General features: G+C 50.5%; 13 non-coding genes across 13 annotated transcripts; all 13 read right to left on the bottom strand.

The window, feature by feature from the left end:
* Positions 1-394: 394 nt before the first annotated feature.
* On the bottom strand, positions 395-477 carry TRNAL-CAG (transfer RNA leucine (anticodon CAG)). Its single transcript has one exon. It is a non-coding gene; the product is annotated as a tRNA-Leu (tRNA).
* A 1,566-nt stretch (positions 478-2,043) lies between these two features.
* Positions 2,044-2,126, bottom strand: TRNAL-CAG (transfer RNA leucine (anticodon CAG)). Its single transcript has one exon. It is a non-coding gene; the product is annotated as a tRNA-Leu (tRNA).
* Positions 2,127-3,692: 1,566 nt separating this feature from the next.
* TRNAL-CAG (transfer RNA leucine (anticodon CAG)) lies at positions 3,693-3,775 on the bottom strand. Its single transcript has one exon. It is a non-coding gene; the product is annotated as a tRNA-Leu (tRNA).
* Positions 3,776-4,795: 1,020 nt separating this feature from the next.
* TRNAL-CAG (transfer RNA leucine (anticodon CAG)) lies at positions 4,796-4,878 on the bottom strand. Its single transcript has one exon. It is a non-coding gene; the product is annotated as a tRNA-Leu (tRNA).
* Positions 4,879-6,458: 1,580 nt separating this feature from the next.
* On the bottom strand, positions 6,459-6,541 carry TRNAL-CAG (transfer RNA leucine (anticodon CAG)). Its single transcript has one exon. It is a non-coding gene; the product is annotated as a tRNA-Leu (tRNA).
* A 2,116-nt stretch (positions 6,542-8,657) lies between these two features.
* On the bottom strand, positions 8,658-8,740 carry TRNAL-CAG (transfer RNA leucine (anticodon CAG)). The gene has a single exon. It is a non-coding gene; the product is annotated as a tRNA-Leu (tRNA).
* A 1,566-nt stretch (positions 8,741-10,306) lies between these two features.
* Positions 10,307-10,389, bottom strand: TRNAL-CAG (transfer RNA leucine (anticodon CAG)). The gene has a single exon. It is a non-coding gene; the product is annotated as a tRNA-Leu (tRNA).
* A 1,566-nt stretch (positions 10,390-11,955) lies between these two features.
* On the bottom strand, positions 11,956-12,038 carry TRNAL-CAG (transfer RNA leucine (anticodon CAG)). Its single transcript has one exon. It is a non-coding gene; the product is annotated as a tRNA-Leu (tRNA).
* Positions 12,039-13,604: 1,566 nt separating this feature from the next.
* On the bottom strand, positions 13,605-13,687 carry TRNAL-CAG (transfer RNA leucine (anticodon CAG)). The gene has a single exon. It is a non-coding gene; the product is annotated as a tRNA-Leu (tRNA).
* A 1,020-nt stretch (positions 13,688-14,707) lies between these two features.
* On the bottom strand, positions 14,708-14,790 carry TRNAL-CAG (transfer RNA leucine (anticodon CAG)). Its single transcript has one exon. It is a non-coding gene; the product is annotated as a tRNA-Leu (tRNA).
* A 1,580-nt stretch (positions 14,791-16,370) lies between these two features.
* Positions 16,371-16,453, bottom strand: TRNAL-CAG (transfer RNA leucine (anticodon CAG)). Its single transcript has one exon. It is a non-coding gene; the product is annotated as a tRNA-Leu (tRNA).
* Positions 16,454-18,569: 2,116 nt separating this feature from the next.
* Positions 18,570-18,652, bottom strand: TRNAL-CAG (transfer RNA leucine (anticodon CAG)). The gene has a single exon. It is a non-coding gene; the product is annotated as a tRNA-Leu (tRNA).
* Positions 18,653-20,218: 1,566 nt separating this feature from the next.
* Positions 20,219-20,301, bottom strand: TRNAL-CAG (transfer RNA leucine (anticodon CAG)). The gene has a single exon. It is a non-coding gene; the product is annotated as a tRNA-Leu (tRNA).
* Between the last annotated feature and the right edge of the window lie 933 nt (positions 20,302-21,234).

Raw genomic sequence — 21,234 nt, 5'->3', positions numbered from 1 at the left:
TCTCCACAGTCTGCCAGGAATATACTCTCGCGCATCCCACCCACCCCTCCTAACCCACCACCCTCCCCATCCATTTTAAAAATGTCACTTCATTCCCACTAGGCCCAGTTAAAAGGACAACACATTGGGTTCTTTATGCATTTTTTCCAAAGGCAAAATGTCGCGGTGCGCCCGTTTGCATGTCCACAAGGCCGGCCCAGTCCAAAGATGGTTTTTCACTGGAGTTCACTTTCCCAAAAAAGAAGCGAGGAAATACAGGAAGCACTGGAAATCAACCATGAGGCCTGCAGTGCGTGCTCCAACTCCATCTCCCTGTTCCAGAAAGCCTTGGCCAGCAGTTATAGGACGCCTGGAATGTTACAATCAAATGAAAAGAAAAATTCTGTTACAGACATGTCAGAAGTGGGATTCGAACCCACGCTTCCAGAGGAGACTGCGACCTGAACGCAGCGCCTTAGACCACTCGGCCATCCTGACTCTGCCATTTGCACCCCTCAGATGCGGCTTAGAGGCAATGTTGGAAAGTCTCAAAGACCACCCGCCTAAAATCCTCTCCTATTGCATTAAAGTCTCCCAATTCCTCCCAAAAGAATAATCACAGGCAGGGCAGCACTCATACAACGACTACTGGCACAGACGTGCAGGGTTCAATCCCTATGTACAGCAGCTACTTGTCACAAGCACACATGAGTCTTTCATGTTTCTGCAGAACGGTGCTGCCTGCCACCTGTTAACAGACACAAGCAACTACACCTCAGGAAATAGGAAGGCAGGAGGCGGGCTGGTTTATGCAAATAAAAGCATGCACTGTGTCCAACCCTTCAGGAGGTTCAGGCAGTGTGCTAGAGCCTTCTTGGTCACAAGAGGTTGGGCACTAGTCCCGGGGAGCCTGTTTAGGCTGAAAGGACTGTGTATGGGCCGGCCTGATCTCCCTGTACTCCTGCACAGGACTCACTCTAAATGACAGGGCTAAAGAGTTCTGCCAGCAAAGCCTATATACAATGGCCGTTCGTGGCCGTTTGGGCAGGCAGGTGGTTGGTTGGGCAGAGGGCGAGGAGGAAGAACTGTGTTCACTCCTCTGCCTGCCTTTTTACCTCTCGCTTCCCCCCACTCACTCCTCCATCTGCCTCCCACTATGTCACACTAACTTTCCACCTGACCCCCATTTCAAATAGGTCACTTCATTCCAACTAGGCCCAGTGAAAAGGACAAGACGTTGGGTTCTTTATGCATTTTTTCCAAAGACAAAATGCCGCGCTGCGCCCATTTGCAAGTCCACAAAGCTAGCACAGTCCTAAGACGGTTTTTCATTTAAGCACTGTAGTACACCTGCCAAAAGGGCAGTGAAGCATTCCAGGACGAACTGCAGACCTAGCTGGAGGACGGGAGTGTGTGGAGCAAGCTCCAACTCCATCTCCCTGTTCCAGAAGTCTGTGGCCGGCAGTTATAGGAAGCGTGGAATGCAATCACATGAAAAGTAAAAACCCGTTTCAGGCATGTCAGAAGTGGGATTCGAACCCAGACCTGAACGCAGCACCTTAGACCACTCGGCCATCCTGACTCTGCCTTAGGCGCTTGCCTGAATCGGCTTAGAGGCTATGTTGGCAAGTCTTTGACCACACTTAAATCCTCTTGGATTTCCTAAAATGTCTCCACAGTCTTCCAGGAATATACTCTCGCGCATCCCACCCACCCCTCCTAACCCACCACCCTCCCCATCCATTTTAAAAATGTCACTTCATTCCCACTAGGCACAGTTAAAAGGACAACACATTGGGTTCTTTATGCATTTTTTCCAAAGGCAAAATGTCGCGGTGCGCCCGTTTGCATGTCCACAAGGCCGGCCCAGTCCAAAGATGGTTTTTCACTGGAGTTCACTTTCCCAAAAAAGAAGCGAGGAAATACAGGAAGCACTGGAAATCAACCATGAGGCCTGCAGTGCGTGCTCCAACTCCATCTCCCTGTTCCAGAAAGCCTTGGCCAGCAGTTATAGGACGCCTGGAATGTTACAATCAAATGAAAAGAAAAATTCTGTTACAGACATGTCAGAAGTGGGATTCGAACCCACGCCTCCAGAGGAGACTGCGACCTGAACGCAGCGTCTTAGACCACTCGGCCATCCTGACTCTGCCATTTGCACCCCTCAGATGCGGCTTAGAGGCAATGTTGGAAAGTCTCAAAGACCACCCGCCTAAAATCCTCTCCTATTGCATTAAAGTCTCCCAATTCCTCCCAAAAGAATAATCACAGGCAGGGCAGCACTCATACAATGACTACTGGCACAGACGTGCAGGGTTCAATCCCTATGTACAGCAGCTACTTGTCACAAGCACACATGAGTCTTTCATGTTTCTGCAGAACGGTGCTGCCTGCCACCTGTTAACAGACACAAGCAACTACACCTCAGGAAATAGGAAGGCAGGAGGCGGGCTGGTTTATGCAAATAAAAGCATGCACTGTGTCCAACCCTTCAGGAGGTTCAGGCAGTGTGCTAGAGCCTTCTTGGTCACAAGAGGTTGGGCACTAGTCCCGGGGAGCCTGTTTAGGCTGAAAGGACTGTGTATGGGCCGGCCTGATCTCCCTGTACTCCTGCACAGGACTCACTCTAAATGACAGGGCTAAAGAGTTCTGCCAGCAAAGCCTATATACAATGGCCGTTCGTGGCCGTTTGGGCAGGCAGGTGGTTGGTTGGGCAGAGGGCAAGGAGGAAGAACTGTGTTCACTCCTCTGCCTGCCTTTTTACCTCTCGCTTCCCCCCACTCACTCCTCCATCTGCCTCCCACTATGTCACACTAACTTTCCTCCTGACCTCCATTTCAAATAGGTCACTTCATTCCAACTAGGCCCAGTGAAAAGGACAAGACGTTGGGTTCTTTATGCATTTTTTCCAAAGACAAAATGCCGCGCTGCGCCCATTTGCAAGTCCACAAAGCTAGCACAGTCCTAAGACGGTTTTTCATTTAAGCACTGTAGTACACCTGCCAAAAGGGCAGTGAAGCATTCCAGGACGAACTGCAGACCTAGCTGGAGGACGGGAGTGTGTGGAGCAAGCTCCAACTCCATCTCCCTGTTCCAGAAGTCCGAGGCCGGCAGTTATAGGAAGCGTGGAATGCAATCACATGAAAAGTAAAAACCTGTTTCAGGCATGTCAGAAGTGGGATTCGAACCCAGACCTGAACGCAGCACCTTAGATCACTCGGCCATCCTGACTCTGCCTTAGGCGCTTGCCTGAATCGGCTTAGAGGCTATGTTGGCAAGTCTTTGACCACACTTAAATCCTCTTGGATTTCCTAAAATGTCTCCACAGTCTGCCAGGAATATACTCTTGCGCATCCCACCCACCCCTCCTAACCCACCACCCTCCCCATCCATTTTAAAAATGTCACTTCATTCCCACTAGGCCCAGTTAAAAGGACAACACATTGGGTTCTTTATGCATTTTTTCCAAAGGCAAAATGTCGCGGTGCGCCCGTTTGCATGTCCACAAGGCCGGCCCAGTCCAAAGATGGTTTTTCACTGGAGTTCACTTTCCCAAAAAAGAAGCGAGGAAATACAGGAAGCACTGGAAATCAACCATGAGGCCTGCAGTGCGTGCTCCAACTCCATCTCCCTGTTCCAGAAAGCCTTGGCCAGCAGTTATAGGACGCCTGGAATGTTACAATCAAATGAAAAGAAAAATTCTGTTACAGACATGTCAGAAGTGGGATTCGAACCCACGCCTCCAGAGGAGACTGCGACCTGAACGCAGCGCCTTAGACCACTCGGCCATCCTGACTCTGCCATTTGCACCCCTCAGATGCGGCTTAGAGGCAATGTTGGAAAGTCTCAAAGACCACCCGCCTAAAATCCTCTCCTATTGCATTAAAGTCTCCCAATTCCTCCCAAAAGAATAATCACAGGCAGGGCAGCACTCATACAACGACTACTGGCACAGACGTGCAGGGTTCAATCCCTATGTACAGCAGCTACTTGTCACAAGCACACATGAGTCTTTCATGTTTCTGCAGAACGGTGCTGCCTGCCACCTGTTAACAGACACAAGCAACTACACCTCAGGAAATAGGAAGGCAGGAGGCGGGCTGGTTTATGCAAATAAAAGCATGCACTGTGTCCAACCCTTCAGGAGGTTCAGGCAGTGTGCTAGAGCCTTCTTGGTCACAAGAGGTTGGGCACTAGTCCCGGGGAGCCTGTTTAGGCTGAAAGGACTGTGTATGGGCCGGCCTGATCTCCCTGTACTCCTGCACAGGACTCACTCTAAATGATAGGGCTAAAGAGTTCTGCCAGCAAAGCCTATATACAATGGCCGTTCGGGGCCGTTTGGGCAGACAGGTGGTTGGTTGGGCAGAGGGCGAGGAGGAAGAACTGTGTTCACTCCTCTGCCTGCCTTTTTACCTCTCGCTTCCCCCCACTCACTCCTCCATCTGCCTCCCACTATGTCACACTAACTTTCCTCCTGACCTCCATTTCAAATAGGTCACTTCATTCCAACTAGGCCCAGTGAAAAGGACAAGACGTTGGGTTCTTTATGCATTTTTTCCAAAGACAAAATGCTGCGCTGCGCCCATTTGCAAGTCCACAAAGCTAGCACAGTCCTAAGACGGTTTTTCATTTAAGCACTGTAGTACACCTGCCAAAAGGGCAGTGAAGCATTCCAGGACGAACTGCAGACCTAGCTGGAGGACGGGAGTGTGTGGAGCAAGCTCCAACTCCATCTCCCTGTTCCAGAAATCCGTGGCCGGCAGTTATAGGAAGCGTGGAATGCAATCACATGAAAAGTAAAAACCCATTTCAGGCATGTCAGAAGTGGGATTCGAACCCACGCCTCCAGAGGAGACTGCGACCTGAACGCAGCGCCTTAGACCACTCGGCCATCCTGACTCTGCCTTAGGCGCTCGCCTGAATCGGCTTAGAGGCTATGTTGGCAAGTCTTTGACCACACTTAAATCCTCTTGGATTTCCTAAAATGTCTCCACAGTCTGCCAGGAATATACTCTCGCGCATCCCACCCACCCCTCCTAACCCACCACCCTCCCCATCCATTTTAAAAATGTCACTTCATTCCCACTAGGCCCAGTTAAAAGGACAACACATTGGGTTCTTTATGCATTTTTTCCAAAGGCAAAATGTCGCGGTGCGCCCGTTTGCATGTCCACAAGGCCGGCCCAGTCCAAAGATGGTTTTTCACTGGAGTTCACTTTCCCAAAAAAGAAGCGAGGAAATACAGGAAGCACTGGAAATCAACCATGAGGCCTGCAGTGCGTGCTCCAACTCCATCTCCCTGTTCCAGAAAGCCTTGGCCAGCAGTTATAGGACGCCTGGAATGTTACAATCAAATGAAAAGAAAAAATCTGTTACAGACATGTCAGAGGTGGGATTCGAACCCACTGCGACCTGAACGCAGCGCCTTAGACCACTCGGCCATCCTGACTCTGCCGTTTGCACCCCTCAGATGCGGCTTAGAGGCAATGTTGGAAAGTCTCAAAGACCACCCGCCTAAAATCCTCTCCTATTGCATTAAAGTCTCCAAATTCCTCCCAAAAGAATAATCACAGGCAGGGCAGCACTCATACAACGACTACTGGCACAGACGTGCAGGGTTCAATCCCTATGTACAGCAGCTACTTGTCACAAGCACACATGAGTCTTTCATGTTTCTGCAGAACGGTGCTGCCTGCCACCTGTTAACAGACACGAGCAACTACACCTCAGGAAATAGGAAGGCAGGAGGCGGGCTGGTTTATGCAAATAAAAGCATGCACTGTGTCCAACCCTTCAGGAGGTTCAGGCAGTGTGCTAGAGCCTTCTTGGTCACAAGAGGTTGGGCACTAGTGCCGGGGAGCCTGTTTAGGCTGAAAGGACTGTGTATGGGCCGGCCTGATCTCCCTGTACTCCTGCACAGGACTCACTCTAAATTACAGGGCTAAAGAGTTCTGCCAGCAAAGCCTATATACAATGGCCGTTCGTGGCCGTTCGGGGCCGTTTGGGCAGGCAGGTGGTTGGTTGGGCAGAGGGCGAGGAGGAAGAACTGTGTTCACTCCTCTGCCTGCCTTTTTACCTCTCGCTTCCCCCCACTCACTCCTCCATCTGCCTCCCACTATGTCACACTAACTTTCCACCTGACCCCCATTTCAAATAGGTCACTTCATTCCAACTAGGCCCAGTGAAAAGGACAAGACGTTGGGTTCTTTATGCATTTTTTCCAAAGACAAAATGCCGCGCTGCGCCCATTTGCAAGTCCACAAAGCTAGCACAGTCCTAAGACGGTTTTTCATTTAAGCACTGTAGTACACCTGCCAAAAGGGCAGTCAAGCATTCCAGGACCAACTGCAGACCTAGCTGGAGGACGGGAGTGTGTGGAGCAAGCTCCAACTCCATCTCCCTGTTCCAGAAATCCGTGGCCGGCAGTTATAGGAAGCGTGGAATGCAATCACATGAAAAGTAAAAACCCATTTCAGGCATGTCAGAAGTGGGATTCGAACCCACGCCTCCAGAGGAGACTGCGACCTGAACGCAGCGCCTTAGACCACTCGGCCATCCTGACTCTGCCTTAGGCGCTCGCCTGAATCGGCTTAGAGGCTATGTTGGCAAGTCTTTGACCACACTTAAATCCTCTTGGATTTCCTAAAATGTCTCCACAGTCTGCCAGGAATATACTCTCGCGCATCCCACCCACCCCTCCTAACCCACCACCCTCCCCATCCATTTTAAAAATGTCACTTCATTCCCACTAGGCCCAGTTAAAAGGACAACACATTGGGTTCTTTATGCATTTTTTCCAAAGGCAAAATGTCGCGGTGCGCCCGTTTGCATGTCCACAAGGCCGGCCCAGTCCAAAGATGGTTTTTCACTGGAGTTCACTTTCCCAATAAAGAAGCGAGGAAATACAGGAAGCACTGGAAATCAACCATGAGGCCTGCAGTGCGTGCTCCAACTCCATCTCCCTGTTCCAGAAAGCCTTGGCCAGCAGTTATAGGACGCCTGGAATGTTACAATCAAATGAAAAGAAAAAATCTGTTACAGACATGTCAGAGGTGGGATTCGAACCCACTGCGACCTGAACGCAGCGCCTTAGACCACTCGGCCATCCTGACTCTGCCATTTGCACCCCTCAGATGCGGCTTAGAGGCAATGTTGGAAAGTCTCAAAGACCACCCGCCTAAAATCCTCTCCTATTGCATTAAAGTCTCCCAATTCCTCCCAAAAGAATAATCACAGGCAGGGCAGCACTCATACAACGACTACTGGCACAGACGTGCAGGGTTCAATCCCTATGTACAGCAGCTACTTGTCACAAGCACACATGAGTCTTTCATGTTTCTGCAGAACGGTGCTGCCTGCCACCTGTTAACAGACACAAGCAACTACACCTCAGGAAATAGGAAGGCAGGAGGCGGGCTGGTTTATGCAAATAAAAGCATGCACTGTGTCCAACCCTTCAGGAGGTTCAGGCAGTGTGCTAGAGCCTTCTTGGTCACAAGAGGTTGGGCACTAGTCCCGGGGAGCCTGTTTAGGCTGAAAGGACTGTGTATGGGCCGGCCTGATCTCCCTGTACTCCTGCACAGGACTCACTCTAAATGACAGGGCTAGAGAGTTCTGCCAGCAAAGCCTATATACAATGGCCGTTCGTGGCCGTTTGGGCAGGCAGGTGGTTGGTTGGGCAGAGGGCGAGGAGGAAGAACTGTGTTCACTCCTCTGCCTGCCTTTTTACCTCTCGCTTCCCCCCACTCACTCCTCCATCTGCCTCCCACTATGTCACACTAACTTTCCTCCTGACCTCCATTTCAAATAGGTCACTTCATTCCAACTAGGCCCAGTGAAAAGGACAAGACGTTGGGTTCTTTATGCATTTTTTCCAAAGACAAAATGCCGCGCTGCGCCCATTTGCAAGTCCACAAAGCTAGCACAGTCCTAAGACGGTTTTTCATTTAAGCACTGTAGTACACCTGCCAAAAGGGCAGTGAAGCATTCCAGGACGAACTGCAGACCTAGCTGGAGGACGGGAGTGTGTGGAGCAAGCTCCAACTCCATCTCCCTGTTCCAGAAGTCCGAGGCCGGCAGTTATAGGAAGCGTGGAATGCAATCACATGAAAAGTAAAAACCCGTTTCAGGCATGTCAGAAGTGGGATTCGAACCCAGACCTGAACGCAGCACCTTAGATCACTCGGCCATCCTGACTCTGCCTTAGGCGCTTGCCTGAATCGGCTTAGAGGCTATGTTGGCAAGTCTTTGACCACACTTAAATCCTCTTGGATTTCCTAAAATGTCTCCACAGTCTGCCAGGAATATACTCTTGCGCATCCCACCCACCCCTCCTAACCCACCACCCTCCCCATCCATTTTAAAAATGTCACTTCATTCCCACTAGGCCCAGTTAAAAGGACAACACATTGGGTTCTTTATGCATTTTTTCCAAAGGCAAAATGTCGCGGTGCGCCCGTTTGCATGTCCACAAGGCCGGCCCAGTCCAAAGATGGTTTTTCACTGGAGTTCACTTTCCCAAAAAAGAAGCGAGGAAATACAGGAAGCACTGGAAATCAACCATGAGGCCTGCAGTGCGTGCTCCAACTCCATCTCCCTGTTCCAGAAAGCCTTGGCCAGCAGTTATAGGACGCCTGGAATGTTACAATCAAATGAAAAGAAAAATTCTGTTACAGACATGTCAGAAGTGGGATTCGAACCCACGCCTCCAGAGGAGACTGCGACCTGAACGCAGCGCCTTAGACCACTCGGCCATCCTGACTCTGCCATTTGCACCCCTCAGATGCGGCTTAGAGGCAATGTTGGAAAGTCTCAAAGACCACCCGCCTAAAATCCTCTCCTATTGCATTAAAGTCTCCCAATTCCTCCCAAAAGAATAATCACAGGCAGGGCAGCACTCATACAACGACTACTGGCACAGACGTGCAGGGTTCAATCCCTATGTACAGCAGCTACTTGTCACAAGCACACATGAGTCTTTCATGTTTCTGCAGAACGGTGCTGCCTGCCACCTGTTAACAGACACAAGCAACTACACCTCAGGAAATAGGAAGGCAGGAGGCGGGCTGGTTTATGCAAATAAAAGCATGCACTGTGTCCAACCCTTCAGGAGGTTCAGGCAGTGTGCTAGAGCCTTCTTGGTCACAAGAGGTTGGGCACTAGTCCCGGGGAGCCTGTTTAGGCTGAAAGGACTGTGTATGGGCCGGCCTGATCTCCCTGTACTCCTGCACAGGACTCACTCTAAATGATAGGGCTAAAGAGTTCTGCCAGCAAAGCCTATATACAATGGCCGTTCGGGGCCGTTTGGGCAGACAGGTGGTTGGTTGGGCAGAGGGCGAGGAGGAAGAACTGTGTTCACTCCTCTGCCTGCCTTTTTACCTCTCGCTTCCCCCCACTCACTCCTCCATCTGCCTCCCACTATGTCACACTAACTTTCCTCCTGACCTCCATTTCAAATAGGTCACTTCATTCCAACTAGGCCCAGTGAAAAGGACAAGACGTTGGGTTCTTTATGCATTTTTTCCAAAGACAAAATGCTGCGCTGCGCCCATTTGCAAGTCCACAAAGCTAGCACAGTCCTAAGACGGTTTTTCATTTAAGCACTGTAGTACACCTGCCAAAAGGGCAGTGAAGCATTCCAGGACGAACTGCAGACCTAGCTGGAGGACGGGAGTGTGTGGAGCAAGCTCCAACTCCATCTCCCTGTTCCAGAAATCCGTGGCCGGCAGTTATAGGAAGCGTGGAATGCAATCACATGAAAAGTAAAAACCCGTTTCAGGCATGTCAGAAGTGGGATTCGAACCCAGACCTGAACGCAGCACCTTAGACCACTCGGCCATCCTGACTCTGCCTTAGGCGCTCGCCTGAATCGGCTTAGAGGCTATGTTGGCAAGTCTTTGACCACACTTAAATCCTCTTGGATTTCCTAAAATGTCTCCACAGTCTGCCAGGAATATACTCTCGCGCATCCCACCCACCCCTCCTAACCCACCACCCTCCCCATCCATTTTAAAAATGTCACTTCATTCCCACTAGGCCCAGTTAAAAGGACAACACATTGGGTTCTTTATGCATTTTTTCCAAAGGCAAAATGTCGCGGTGCGCCCGTTTGCATGTCCACAAGGCCGGCCCAGTCCAAAGATGGTTTTTCACTGGAGTTCACTTTCCCAAAAAAGAAGCGAGGAAATACAGGAAGCACTGGAAATCAACCATGAGGCCTGCAGTGCGTGCTCCAACTCCATCTCCCTGTTCCAGAAAGCCTTGGCCAGCAGTTATAGGACGCCTGGAATGTTACAATCAAATGAAAAGAAAAATTCTGTTACAGACATGTCAGAAGTGGGATTCGAACCCACGCTTCCAGAGGAGACTGCGACCTGAACGCAGCGCCTTAGACCACTCGGCCATCCTGACTCTGCCATTTGCACCCCTCAGATGCGGCTTAGAGGCAATGTTGGAAAGTCTCAAAGACCACCCGCCTAAAATCCTCTCCTATTGCATTAAAGTCTCCCAATTCCTCCCAAAAGAATAATCACAGGCAGGGCAGCACTCATACAACGACTACTGGCACAGACGTGCAGGGTTCAATCCCTATGTACAGCAGCTACTTGTCACAAGCACACATGAGTCTTTCATGTTTCTGCAGAACGGTGCTGCCTGCCACCTGTTAACAGACACAAGCAACTACACCTCAGGAAATAGGAAGGCAGGAGGCGGGCTGGTTTATGCAAATAAAAGCATGCACTGTGTCCAACCCTTCAGGAGGTTCAGGCAGTGTGCTAGAGCCTTCTTGGTCACAAGAGGTTGGGCACTAGTCCCGGGGAGCCTGTTTAGGCTGAAAGGACTGTGTATGGGCCGGCCTGATCTCCCTGTACTCCTGCACAGGACTCACTCTAAATGACAGGGCTAAAGAGTTCTGCCAGCAAAGCCTATATACAATGGCCGTTCGTGGCCGTTTGGGCAGGCAGGTGGTTGGTTGGGCAGAGGGCGAGGAGGAAGAACTGTGTTCACTCCTCTGCCTGCCTTTTTACCTCTCGCTTCCCCCCACTCACTCCTCCATCTGCCTCCCACTATGTCACACTAACTTTCCACCTGACCCCCATTTCAAATAGGTCACTTCATTCCAACTAGGCCCAGTGAAAAGGACAAGACGTTGGGTTCTTTATGCATTTTTTCCAAAGACAAAATGCCGCGCTGCGCCCATTTGCAAGTCCACAAAGCTAGCACAGTCCTAAGACGGTTTTTCATTTAAGCACTGTAGTACACCTGCCAAAAGGGCAGTGAAGCATTCCAGGACGAACTGCAGACCTAGCTGGAGGACGGGAGTGTGTGGAGCAAGCTCCAACTCCATCTCCCTGTTCCAGAAGTCTGTGGCCGGCAGTTATAGGAAGCGTGGAATGCAATCACATGAAAAGTAAAAACCCGTTTCAGGCATGTCAGAAGTGGGATTCGAACCCAGACCTGAACGCAGCACCTTAGACCACTCGGCCATCCTGACTCTGCCTTAGGCGCTTGCCTGAATCGGCTTAGAGGCTATGTTGGCAAGTCTTTGACCACACTTAAATCCTCTTGGATTTCCTAAAATGTCTCCACAGTCTTCCAGGAATATACTCTCGCGCATCCCACCCACCCCTCCTAACCCACCACCCTCCCCATCCATTTTAAAAATGTCACTTCATTCCCACTAGGCACAGTTAAAAGGACAACACATTGGGTTCTTTATGCATTTTTTCCAAAGGCAAAATGTCGCGGTGCGCCCGTTTGCATGTCCACAAGGCCGGCCCAGTCCAAAGATGGTTTTTCACTGGAGTTCACTTTCCCAAAAAAGAAGCGAGGAAATACAGGAAGCACTGGAAATCAACCATGAGGCCTGCAGTGCGTGCTCCAACTCCATCTCCCTGTTCCAGAAAGCCTTGGCCAGCAGTTATAGGACGCCTGGAATGTTACAATCAAATGAAAAGAAAAATTCTGTTACAGACATGTCAGAAGTGGGATTCGAACCCACGCCTCCAGAGGAGACTGCGACCTGAACGCAGCGTCTTAGACCACTCGGCCATCCTGACTCTGCCATTTGCACCCCTCAGATGCGGCTTAGAGGCAATGTTGGAAAGTCTCAAAGACCACCCGCCTAAAATCCTCTCCTATTGCATTAAAGTCTCCCAATTCCTCCCAAAAGAATAATCACAGGCAGGGCAGCACTCATACAATGACTACTGGCACAGACGTGCAGGGTTCAATCCCTATGTACAGCAGCTACTTGTCACAAGCACACATGAGTCTTTCATGTTTCTGCAGAACGGTGCTGCCTGCCACCTGTTAACAGACACAAGCAACTACACCTCAGGAAATAGGAAGGCAGGAGGCGGGCTGGTTTATGCAAATAAAAGCATGCACTGTGTCCAACCCTTCAGGAGGTTCAGGCAGTGTGCTAGAGCCTTCTTGGTCACAAGAGGTTGGGCACTAGTCCCGGGGAGCCTGTTTAGGCTGAAAGGACTGTGTATGGGCCGGCCTGATCTCCCTGTACTCCTGCACAGGACTCACTCTAAATGACAGGGCTAAAGAGTTCTGCCAGCAAAGCCTATATACAATGGCCGTTCGTGGCCGTTTGGGCAGGCAGGTGGTTGGTTGGGCAGAGGGCAAGGAGGAAGAACTGTGTTCACTCCTCTGCCTGCCTTTTTACCTCTCGCTTCCCCCCACTCACTCCTCCATCTGCCTCCCACTATGTCACACTAACTTTCCTCCTGACCTCCATTTCAAATAGGTCACTTCATTCCAACTAGGCCCAGTGAAAAGGACAAGACGTTGGGTTCTTTATGCATTTTTTCCAAAGACAAAATGCCGCGCTGCGCCCATTTGCAAGTCCACAAAGCTAGCACAGTCCTAAGACGGTTTTTCATTTAAGCACTGTAGTACACCTGCCAAAAGGGCAGTGAAGCATTCCAGGACGAACTGCAGACCTAGCTGGAGGACGGGAGTGTGTGGAGCAAGCTCCAACTCCATCTCCCTGTTCCAGAAGTCCGAGGCCGGCAGTTATAGGAAGCGTGGAATGCAATCACATGAAAAGTAAAAACCTGTTTCAGGCATGTCAGAAGTGGGATTCGAACCCAGACCTGAACGCAGCACCTTAGATCACTCGGCCATCCTGACTCTGCCTTAGGCGCTTGCCTGAATCGGCTTAGAGGCTATGTTGGCAAGTCTTTGACCACACTTAAATCCTCTTGGATTTCCTAAAATGTCTCCACAGTCTGCCAGGAATATACTCTTGCGCATCCCACCCACCCCTCCTAACCCACCACCCTCCCCATCCATTTTAAAAATGTCACTTCATTCCCACTAGGCCCAGTTAAAAGGACAACACATTGGGTTCTTTATGCATTTTTTCCAAAGGCAAAATGTCGCGGTGCGCCCGTTTGCATGTCCACAAGGCCGGCCCAGTCCAAAGATGGTTTTTCACTGGAGTTCACTTTCCCAAAAAAGAAGCGAGGAAATACAGGAAGCACTGGAAATCAACCATGAGGCCTGCAGTGCGTGCTCCAACTCCATCTCCCTGTTCCAGAAAGCCTTGGCCAGCAGTTATAGGACGCCTGGAATGTTACAATCAAATGAAAAGAAAAATTCTGTTACAGACATGTCAGAAGTGGGATTCGAACCCACGCCTCCAGAGGAGACTGCGACCTGAACGCAGCGCCTTAGACCACTCGGCCATCCTGACTCTGCCATTTGCACCCCTCAGATGCGGCTTAGAGGCAATGTTGGAAAGTCTCAAAGACCACCCGCCTAAAATCCTCTCCTATTGCATTAAAGTCTCCCAATTCCTCCCAAAAGAATAATCACAGGCAGGGCAGCACTCATACAACGACTACTGGCACAGACGTGCAGGGTTCAATCCCTATGTACAGCAGCTACTTGTCACAAGCACACATGAGTCTTTCATGTTTCTGCAGAACGGTGCTGCCTGCCACCTGTTAACAGACACAAGCAACTACACCTCAGGAAATAGGAAGGCAGGAGGCGGGCTGGTTTATGCAAATAAAAGCATGCACTGTGTCCAACCCTTCAGGAGGTTCAGGCAGTGTGCTAGAGCCTTCTTGGTCACAAGAGGTTGGGCACTAGTCCCGGGGAGCCTGTTTAGGCTGAAAGGACTGTGTATGGGCCGGCCTGATCTCCCTGTACTCCTGCACAGGACTCACTCTAAATGATAGGGCTAAAGAGTTCTGCCAACAAAGCCTATATACAATGGCCGTTCGGGGCCGTTTGGGCAGACAGGTGGTTGGTTGGGCAGAGGGCGAGGAGGAAGAACTGTGTTCACTCCTCTGCCTGCCTTTTTACCTCTCGCTTCCCCCCACTCACTCCTCCATCTGCCTCCCACTATGTCACACTAACTTTCCTCCTGACCTCCATTTCAAATAGGTCACTTCATTCCAACTAGGCCCAGTGAAAAGGACAAGACGTTGGGTTCTTTATGCATTTTTTCCAAAGACAAAATGCTGCGCTGCGCCCATTTGCAAGTCCACAAAGCTAGCACAGTCCTAAGACGGTTTTTCATTTAAGCACTGTAGTACACCTGCCAAAAGGGCAGTGAAGCATTCCAGGACGAACTGCAGACCTAGCTGGAGGACGGGAGTGTGTGGAGCAAGCTCCAACTCCATCTCCCTGTTCCAGAAATCCGTGGCCGGCAGTTATAGGAAGCGTGGAATGCAATCACATGAAAAGTAAAAACCCATTTCAGGCATGTCAGAAGTGGGATTCGAACCCACGCCTCCAGAGGAGACTGCGACCTGAACGCAGCGCCTTAGACCACTCGGCCATCCTGACTCTGCCTTAGGCGCTCGCCTGAATCGGCTTAGAGGCTATGTTGGCAAGTCTTTGACCACACTTAAATCCTCTTGGATTTCCTAAAATGTCTCCACAGTCTGCCAGGAATATACTCTCGCGCATCCCACCCACCCCTCCTAACCCACCACCCTCCCCATCCATTTTAAAAATGTCACTTCATTCCCACTAGGCCCAGTTAAAAGGACAACACATTGGGTTCTTTATGCATTTTTTCCAAAGGCAAAATGTCGCGGTGCGCCCGTTTGCATGTCCACAAGGCCGGCCCAGTCCAAAGATGGTTTTTCACTGGAGTTCACTTTCCCAAAAAAGAAGCGAGGAAATACAGGAAGCACTGGAAATCAACCATGAGGCCTGCAGTGCGTGCTCCAACTCCATCTCCCTGTTCCAGAAAGCCTTGGCCAGCAGTTATAGGACGCCTGGAATGTTACAATCAAATGAAAAGAAAAAATCTGTTACAGACATGTCAGAGGTGGGATTCGAACCCACTGCGACCTGAACGCAGCGCCTTAGACCACTCGGCCATCCTGACTCTGCCGTTTGCACCCCTCAGATGCGGCTTAGAGGCAATGTTGGAAAGTCTCAAAGACCACCCGCCTAAAATCCTCTCCTATTGCATTAAAGTCTCCAAATTCCTCCCAAAAGAATAATCACAGGCAGGGCAGCACTCATACAACGACTACTGGCACAGACGTGCAGGGTTCAATCCCTATGTACAGCAGCTACTTGTCACAAGCACACATGAGTCTTTCATGTTTCTGCAGAACGGTGCTGCCTGCCACCTGTTAACAGACACGAGCAACTACACCTCAGGAAATAGGAAGGCAGGAGGCGGGCTGGTTTATGCAAATAAAAGCATGCACTGTGTCCAACCCTTCAGGAGGTTCAGGCAGTGTGCTAGAGCCTTCTTGGTCACAAGAGGTTGGGCACTAGTGCCGGGGAGCCTGTTTAGGCTGAAAGGACTGTGTATGGGCCGGCCTGATCTCCCTGTACTCCTGCACAGGACTCACTCTAAATTACAGGGCTAAAGAGTTCTGCCAGCAAAGCCTATATACAATGGCCGTTCGTGGCCGTTCGGGGCCGTTTGGGCAGGCAGGTGGTTGGTTGGGCAGAGGGCGAGGAGGAAGAACTGTGTTCACTCCTCTGCCTGCCTTTTTACCTCTCGCTTCCCCCCACTCACTCCTCCATCTGCCTCCCACTATGTCACACTAACTTTCCACCTGACCCCCATTTCAAATAGGTCACTTCATTCCAACTAGGCCCAGTGAAAAGGACAAGACGTTGGGTTCTTTATGCATTTTTTCCAAAGACAAAATGCCGCGCTGCGCCCATTTGCAAGTCCACAAAGCTAGCACAGTCCTAAGACGGTTTTTCATTTAAGCACTGTAGTACACCTGCCAAAAGGGCAGTCAAGCATTCCAGGACCAACTGCAGACCTAGCTGGAGGACGGGAGTGTGTGGAGCAAGCTCCAACTCCATCTCCCTGTTCCAGAAATCCGTGGCCGGCAGTTATAGGAAGCGTGGAATGCAATCACATGAAAAGTAAAAACCCATTTCAGGCATGTCAGAAGTGGGATTCGAACCCACGCCTCCAGAGGAGACTGCGACCTGAACGCAGCGCCTTAGACCACTCGGCCATCCTGACTCTGCCTTAGGCGCTCGCCTGAATCGGCTTAGAGGCTATGTTGGCAAGTCTTTGACCACACTTAAATCCTCTTGGATTTCCTAAAATGTCTCCACAGTCTGCCAGGAATATACTCTCGCGCATCCCACCCACCCCTCCTAACCCACCACCCTCCCCATCCATTTTAAAAATGTCACTTCATTCCCACTAGGCCCAGTTAAAAGGACAACACATTGGGTTCTTTATGCATTTTTTCCAAAGGCAAAATGTCGCGGTGCGCCCGTTTGCATGTCCACAAGGCCGGCCCAGTCCAAAGATGGTTTTTCACTGGAGTTCACTTTCCCAAAAAAGAAGCGAGGAAATACAGGAAGCACTGGAAATCAACCATGAGGCCTGCAGTGCGTGCTCCAACTCCATCTCCCTGTTCCAGAAAGCCTTGGCCAGCAGTTATAGGACGCCTGGAATGTTACAATCAAATGAAAAGAAAAAATCTGTTACAGACATGTCAGAGGTGGGATTCGAACCCACTGCGACCTGAACGCAGCGCCTTAGACCACTCGGCCATCCTGACTCTGCCATTTGCACCCCTCAGATGCGGCTTAGAGGCAATGTTGGAAAGTCTCAAAGACCACCCGCCTAAAATCCTCTCCTATTGCATTAAAGTCTCCCAATTCCTCCCAAAAGAATAATCACAGGCAGGGCAGCACTCATACAACGACTACTGGCACAGACGTGCAGGGTTCAATCCCTATGTACAGCAGCTACTTGTCACAAGCACACATGAGTCTTTCATGTTTCTGCAGAACGGTGCTGCCTGCCACCTGTTAACAGACACAAGCAACTACACCTCAGGAAATAGGAAGGCAGGAGGCGGGCTGGTTTATGCAAATAAAAGCATGCACTGTGTCCAACCCTTCAGGAGGTTCAGGCAGTGTGCTAGAGCCTTCTTGGTCACAAGAGGTTGGGCACTAGTCCCGGGGAGCCTGTTTAGGCTGAAAGGACTGTGTATGGGCCGGCCTGATCTCCCTGTACTCCTGCACAGGACTCACTCTAAATGACAGGGCTAGAGAGTTCTGCCAGCAAAGCCTATATACAATGGCCGTTCGTGGCCGTTTGGGCAGGCAGGTGGTTGGTTGGGCAGAGGGCGAGGAGGAAGAACTGTGTTCACTCCTCTGCCTGCCTTTTTACCTCTCGCTTCCCCCCACTCACTCCTCCATCTGCCTCCCACTATGTCACACTAACTTTCCTCCTGACCTCCATTTCAAATAGGTCACTTCATTCCAACTAGGCCCAGTGAAAAGGACAAGACGTTGGGTTCTTTATGCATTTTTTCCAAAGACAAAATGCCGCGCTGCGCCCATTTGCAAGTCCACAAAGCTAGCACAGTCCTAAGACGGTTTTTCATTTAAGCACTGTAGTACACCTGCCAAAAGGGCAGTGAAGCATTCCAGGACGAACTGCAGACCTAGCTGGAGGACGGGAGTGTGTGGAGCAAGCTCCAACTCCATCTCCCTGTTCCAGAAGTCCGAGGCCGGCAGTTATAGGAAGCGTGGAATGCAATCACATGAAAAGTAAAAACCCGTTTCAGGCATGTCAGAAGTGGGATTCGAACCCAGACCTGAACGCAGCACCTTAGATCACTCGGCCATCCTGACTCTGCCTTAGGCGCTTGCCTGAATCGGCTTAGAGGCTATGTTGGCAAGTCTTTGACCACACTTAAATCCTCTTGGATTTCCTAAAATGTCTCCACAGTCTGCCAGGAATATACTCTTGCGCATCCCACCCACCCCTCCTAACCCACCACCCTCCCCATCCATTTTAAAAATGTCACTTCATTCCCACTAGGCCCAGTTAAAAGGACAACACATTGGGTTCTTTATGCATTTTTTCCAAAGGCAAAATGTCGCGGTGCGCCCGTTTGCATGTCCACAAGGCCGGCCCAGTCCAAAGATGGTTTTTCACTGGAGTTCACTTTCCCAAAAAAGAAGCGAGGAAATACAGGAAGCACTGGAAATCAACCATGAGGCCTGCAGTGCGTGCTCCAACTCCATCTCCCTGTTCCAGAAAGCCTTGGCCAGCAGTTATAGGACGCCTGGAATGTTACAATCAAATGAAAAGAAAAATTCTGTTACAGACATGTCAGAAGTGGGATTCGAACCCACGCCTCCAGAGGAGACTGCGACCTGAACGCAGCGCCTTAGACCACTCGGCCATCCTGACTCTGCCATTTGCACCCCTCAGATGCGGCTTAGAGGCAATGTTGGAAAGTCTCAAAGACCACCCGCCTAAAATCCTCTCCTATTGCATTAAAGTCTCCCAATTCCTCCCAAAAGAATAATCACAGGCAGGGCAGCACTCATACAACGACTACTGGCACAGACGTGCAGGGTTCAATCCCTATGTACAGCAGCTACTTGTCACAAGCACACATGAGTCTTTCATGTTTCTGCAGAACGGTGCTGCCTGCCACCTGTTAACAGACACAAGCAACTACACCTCAGGAAATAGGAAGGCAGGAGGCGGGCTGGTTTATGCAAATAAAAGCATGCACTGTGTCCAACCCTTCAGGAGGTTCAGGCAGTGTGCTAGAGCCTTCTTGGTCACAAGAGGTTGGGCACTAGTCCCGGGGAGCCTGTTTAGGCTGAAAGGACTGTGTATGGGCCGGCCTGATCTCCCTGTACTCCTGCACAGGACTCACTCTAAATGATAGGGCTAAAGAGTTCTGCCAGCAAAGCCTATATACAATGGCCGTTCGGGGCCGTTTGGGCAGACAGGTGGTTGGTTGGGCAGAGGGCGAGGAGGAAGAACTGTGTTCACTCCTCTGCCTGCCTTTTTACCTCTCGCTTCCCCCCACTCACTCCTCCATCTGCCTCCCACTATGTCACACTAACTTTCCTCCTGACCTCCATTTCAAATAGGTCACTTCATTCCAACTAGGCCCAGTGAAAAGGACAAGACGTTGGGTTCTTTATGCATTTTTTCCAAAGACAAAATGCTGCGCTGCGCCCATTTGCAAGTCCACAAAGCTAGCACAGTCCTAAGACGGTTTTTCATTTAAGCACTGTAGTACACCTGCCAAAAGGGCAGTGAAGCATTCCAGGACGAACTGCAGACCTAGCTGGAGGACGGGAGTGTGTGGAGCAAGCTCCAACTCCATCTCCCTGTTCCAGAAATCCGTGGCCGGCAGTTATAGGAAGCGTGGAATGCAATCACATGAAAAGTAAAAACCCGTTTCAGGCATGTCAGAAGTGGGATTCGAACCCAGACCTGAACGCAGCACCTTAGACCACTCGGCCATCCTGACTCTGCCTTAGGCGCTCGCCTGAATCGGCTTAGAGGCTATGTTGGCAAGTCTTTGACCACACTTAAATCCTCTTGGATTTCCTAAAATGTCTCCACAGTCTGCCAGGAATATACTCTCGCGCATCCCACCCACCCCTCCTAACCCACCACCCTCCCCATCCATTTTAAAAATGTCACTTCATTCCCACTAGGCCCAGTTAAAAGGACAACACATTGGGTTCTTTATGCATTTTTTCCAAAGGCAAAATGTCGCGGTGCGCCCGTTTGCATGTCCACAAGGCCGGCCCAGTCCAAAGATGGTTTTTCACTGGAGTTCACTTTCCCAAAAAAGAAGCGAGGAAATACAGGAAGCACTGGAAATCAACCATGAGGCCTGCAGTGCGTGCTCCAACTCCATCTCCCTGTTCCAGAAAGCCTTGGCCAGCAGTTATAGGACGCCTGGAATGTTACAATCAAATGAAAAGAAAAATTCTGTTACAGACATGTCAGAAGTGGGATTCGAACCCACGCTTCCAGAGGAGACTGCGACCTGAACGCAGCGCCTTAGACCACTCGGCCATCCTGACTCTGCCATTTGCACCCCTCAGATGCGGCTTAGAGGCAATGTTGGAAAGTCTCAAAGACCACCCGCCTAAAATCCTCTCCTATTGCATTAAAGTCTCCCAATTCCTCCCAAAAGAATAATCACAGGCAGGGCAGCACTCATACAACGACTACTGGCACAGACGTGCAGGGTTCAATCCCTATGTACAGCAGCTACTTGTCACAAGCACACATGAGTCTTTCATGTTTCTGCAGAACGGTGCTGCCTGCCACCTGTTAACAGACACAAGCAACTACACCTCAGGAAATAGGAAGGCAGGAGGCGGGCTGGTTTATGCAAATAAAAGCATGCACTGTGTCCAACCCTTCAGGAGGTTCAGGCAGTGTGCTAGAGCCTTCTTGGTCACAAGAGGTTGGGCACTAGTCCCGGGGAGCCTGTTTAGGCTGAAAGGACTGTGTATGGGCCGGCCTGATCTCCCTGTACTCCTGCACAGGACTCACTCTAAATGACAGGGCTAAAGAGTTCTGCCAGCAAAGCCTATATACAATGGCCGTTCGTGGCCGTTTGGGCAGGCAGGTGGTTGGTTGGGCAGAGGGCGAGGAGGAAGAACTGTGTTCACTCCTCTGCCTGCCTTTTTACCTCTCGCTTCCCCCCACTCACTCCTCCATCTGCCTCCCACTATGTCACACTAACTTTCCACCTGACCCCCATTTCAAATAGGTCACTTCATTCCAACTAGGCCCAGTGAAAAGGACAAGACGTTGGGTTCTTTATGCATTTTTTCCAAAGACAAAATGCCGCGCTGCGCCCATTTGCAAGTCCACAAAGCTAGCACAGTCCTAAGACGGTTTTTCATTTAAGCACTGTAGTACACCTGCCAAAAGGGCAGTGAAGCATTCCAGGACGAACTGCAGACCTAGCTGGAGGACGGGAGTGTGTGGAGCAAGCTCCAACT

The sequence above is a fragment of the Ambystoma mexicanum genome, chromosome 11 (genome assembly GCF_040938575.1).
Source record: "Ambystoma mexicanum isolate Mex_15411 chromosome 11, UKY_AmexF1_1, whole genome shotgun sequence".
Lineage (NCBI taxonomy): Eukaryota > Metazoa > Chordata > Amphibia > Caudata > Ambystomatidae > Ambystoma > Ambystoma mexicanum.
Note: the sequence above shows the minus strand (reverse complement) of the source record. Positions and strands in the feature narration are given on the sequence as shown.